The sequence below is a fragment of the Zingiber officinale genome, chromosome 11B, assembly GCF_018446385.1.
Source record: "Zingiber officinale cultivar Zhangliang chromosome 11B, Zo_v1.1, whole genome shotgun sequence".
In the NCBI taxonomy this organism is placed as follows: domain Eukaryota; kingdom Viridiplantae; phylum Streptophyta; class Magnoliopsida; order Zingiberales; family Zingiberaceae; genus Zingiber; species Zingiber officinale.
The window spans coordinates 25,371,760-25,375,805 of NC_056007.1; the positions used below are offsets into that span (position 1 = coordinate 25,371,760).

The 4,046-nt window shown below is 39.1% G+C and overlaps 1 long non-coding RNA gene across 2 annotated transcripts; it reads right to left on the bottom strand.

Annotated features, from left to right (window-relative positions):
• Positions 1–1,087: 1,087 nt before the first annotated feature.
• LOC122035070 lies at positions 1,088–1,917 on the bottom strand. 2 transcript variants are annotated; one of them, XR_006126879.1, is made up of 3 exons: positions 1,784–1,917; positions 1,562–1,703; positions 1,088–1,148 (listed from the first exon to the last, which is right to left on the bottom strand). It is a non-coding gene; the product is annotated as an uncharacterized LOC122035070 (long non-coding RNA). The 2 variants fall into 2 exon arrangements; XR_006126878.1 differs by having other exon boundaries at positions 1,562–1,706.
• Between the last annotated feature and the right edge of the window lie 2,129 nt (positions 1,918–4,046).

Sequence of the window (4,046 nt, forward strand, 5' to 3'; positions counted from 1 at the left end):
CACTAGTGACCGAGTGGACGGGATGCTGTCGGAGTACTCCTGTCCTGTGACCCCAAATCATAAATGGGGGAGCTCAATGCTCTCAACTCCCGGTACACGATGACGGGGAGGATATCTCTGCCGGCTACCACGCTGAGTCTCCTGACCAACGGAGCCAAACAGAGTCCACCGTCTGCCGGCTACTACGCTGCTACACTACATGCCAGCGGAGCCAAACAGAGCGGAACTGACTGCCGGCTACCACGCTGGGTCATATGACCAACGGAGCCAAACAGCAGAACCGCCACACACCTGCATGATATACCACTAAACCATGAGTGGGGGTGTGTGCAGTACATGTAACTGGCGATGGGCTCAACCATAGTGAAGCCGACAATCGCACAGCATGAAATCATGATGCATGTCACTATGCATAACAAAAACTGATCAACATAACCATATCCATATATACAAAATGGGTACTGTAAAAGCGATGGTCACATACCAAAATCTATAGTACACAGGTCAGATAGAATATCAAAAACATATGTCCTGAACATAATAAGTATGAAATATCCTGATCAGCATAGAAAAATCCATATATACATAATATGGGTACCATAGTATCAGTAGGTCAAATCCATGGATTTAGGGCATACAGGTCCTCTATGGTATAGCAACCTAGATCCTAAACATATCTCCTTCCATAACATATGTACCAACAATATGCACATATCAAGAATCAAGGTCTAGGTACACGAATCATATATGATATACAAATAGAGGTACACAAGTCAGTCATGTCATAAAACCTAAGTATCAGACAGTCTCGATACACATGACTGAAACCAAAAGTCCAGAACCTAGCCCTAACCTCAGTAAAACATGGTATGTCACTCTAGAAACTAAGGTACTCATGGCAATAAGATACTCATGGTAATAAATCACGAGATATAAGCACGGATACATAACAAGCGACAAACCCAACATGCTATGGATATCAAACAGTGACATACCAAAGACAAACATGTTCATTGTTTGCAGCTATAAAGTACTATGCATATCCAAATGACGATATCATAACAGATAAGTCAAGAGGTACCCGCCTCCAATAGAAAGGTCCAATCCGAAATAGATCCCTTGCCGAGACACAGTCTCAAATCAAAGTCCTGCAGATAACGTGATATATAATTTAGCTAATTTTATAAACAACAACTAGCTAAATCCAACCCAACTTAATTAGGAAAACCCTAATCAATCCATCATTAATTAATTCTAATTAATCTCCTTAATAAAAAATTCTCAATCAACACAACCCTTTCCTTTCGCTGATGAACTTACGATTAGCAATATGATCATCTCTAATAAATCCAAGGATTAAATCTAATCCAACATAAATCAACTGTACTTAATTCATCACAACTACAATAGATTAAGCCTTCCATAATCACATTAGGTTAAGTTAAACATAAATCTATCATAACTTACCTAAATCCACATCTAACCAAACAACTGCAGATTACACATCTCCAACATAGTCCGCCATTTTAATCCTAGCAATAAGTTCAACTTTAAAACTCACCAAATCTGATGATAATCACTGATGCCTCGTGATCAGAGTGTAAACCACGGCTGGAAATCACCGGTGTGTCTACTGCTGCTGGAATAAGGAATTGTTGTATGGTTTGCTACCAAAACCATGAACTCCCCACCGTACACAATTCCTGCTGAAATCCTTCCCTTTGATCAGACCAAGTTGAATTCAATAAGTGGGATCACAAATCATGCAACAACCTAATCTTACCTCACTGAACCACACTGATATCAACCGGATCAAGCAAGAAGTCGCTGATGTGATCGAGCAGATGAGTGGCGACTGAGAAGGAATACAAGCTAGGCACGAGGAAGAAACATCGGATTTAAATCCTCCTTGCTCTTAGCCGAAAACAACCCAAGCAGAGACGTTGGGGCAGAGAGGGTAAGGGAAGAAGAAGGTGGCGTCGGCACGGTTCTGATCTCTACGGCAGAGACAGGTCTAGGGCTCAGGGCGGCGGCGGCCGGCGCTAGGTAGAGAAGAAGGGCAGTAGTGTCGCGTCGGCCAGAGGAGAGGAAGAGGGCGTCGGCAGGCGCTAGGGCACGGCGACGGCACTGGATTCTTGTGGTCGGTGATCGGCGCGCGGCTCAGCATGGATGAGGGGGAGAGGAGATCAGTAGAGGGGAGAGGCGCTCCTCGCCATGAGAGTGAGAGGGAGAAGGAGCTCGGCGCCGGTTAGGGCTCGGGAGAAGTCGCCGCAAGATTTTTGGGGCAAGGGTTGGCTCGCGGAAGGAAAAGGAAATGGGAAAAAGAAAAGAAAAATGGGAAAAGGAAATATAAATTAAAACTTTTCCTCATTAAAACAGGGTCGCCTAAACAGGCTTTTCCGGACCCCATTTTTGTCCTTGTTAACTCGTTCATACGAGCTCCGAAAAATTCCCAGAAAATTCCTAAAAATTCCGAAAAATTCCCCTTTCGTTGTTCGCCATTTTTAGGTATTTTACAGTTTCAGGTATGAGTGCTTATTTTGGTTCTTTTGTAGTATCTGCTATTTCTGTATGAGACTGTATACTCTTGGCTCACTTTCTAGTTATATGTTATGTTCATGCACTATTTCTTTCCTTACCCGCTGAGTTCCAATACTCACCACCCCGCAAAATGATTTTCTTTCGCCAGGTAACAGGTAGATGAGTCATAGATGCTTGGAGAGTCCCAACTGTCAGTCCCACGACACACTCGAGGATAGCTTCTTTTTTCTAGTTTTGGTTGCTGACGCAATTTATGTTTTGGTTTTGTGAACTTGGTATTGTATGCGTCGATATGGATTTTGGAGTCTAGTCTGGTGGTTGTAGGTATTTTTGTTAGTGCCATTGTTAGTTTTACGTTCGTATTATTTTGTGTCTTCCGCTGTGCATGTTTCCAGTCGTGTGTACTTTTTTTGTTGTTTGTAAGGTAGGCTGTGTATATTAATTGCGTGTTTGTGTTATTTCTATATTGTTATCTATTCCAGCCGCATGTGGCTGAGGTATATGGTGATGTAGTAATGCTTCAGATTGTCCGCCGTACAGGGGAGATGCTGTCGAAATTTCTTCGGACAGGGACTCCTCCGGGGCGTGACAAAGTTTCTATAGATTTGTATTGTACTCCTGATTATAAAAATGGCCTCATCTAAAATTTTGACATAATAAATTGAGTGTGATAATTTTTTATTTGTATAAAACCTAATTTGTGTTAAAAAAAAATACCACACTCAATTTATTGGGTCAGAATTATGGATGAGGTCGTTTTCATGATCAAGAGAATAATATGAACCCATAAAATTTGTTTTGTGAAATTTTGATATCTCTATGTCTATATTTAGGCCTTTTATTTATTTTTATTTAAATCTAGGATGAATCTAGGATTCATCCCCAATTCAAATAAAATAAAATTAAATAAAAAATTAAATAAAAATTAGAAGGCCTAAATATGGACCTAGAGATATCATAATTTTAAATAAGTTTTTATAAGTTCATATTATTCTTCTGATCATAAAAACGACCTCATCTATAATTTTGACATAATAAATTGAGTGTGATAATTTTTTCACACAAATTATGTCTTATACAAATAAAAAAATTACCACACTCAATTTATTATGTCAAAATTTTAGATGAGATCATTTTTATAATTAGGAGAATAATACGAATCCATAGAAACTTGTCTCATAAAATTTTGATATCTCTAGATCCATATTTAGGTATTCTTTTTTTTTAAATTTTTTTTATTTGAATCTGGGATGAATCCTAGATTCGTCCTAAAATCTGTATATTCATCCCAAATTCAAATAAAATAAAAATATATAAAAAAAATAGAAGGCCTAAATATGGAATTAGAGATTTCAAAATTTTATGAAACAAGTTTTTATCGGTTCGTATTGTTGGTGCGATTAGCACTAACGGTCTAACTCAGGTTTCGATGAATGACAAAGTAGGTTAAGTTAGTTTTGTTGTGATCTAACACTTTGACTGAGTGTGAAGGAGAAATCCAGCTA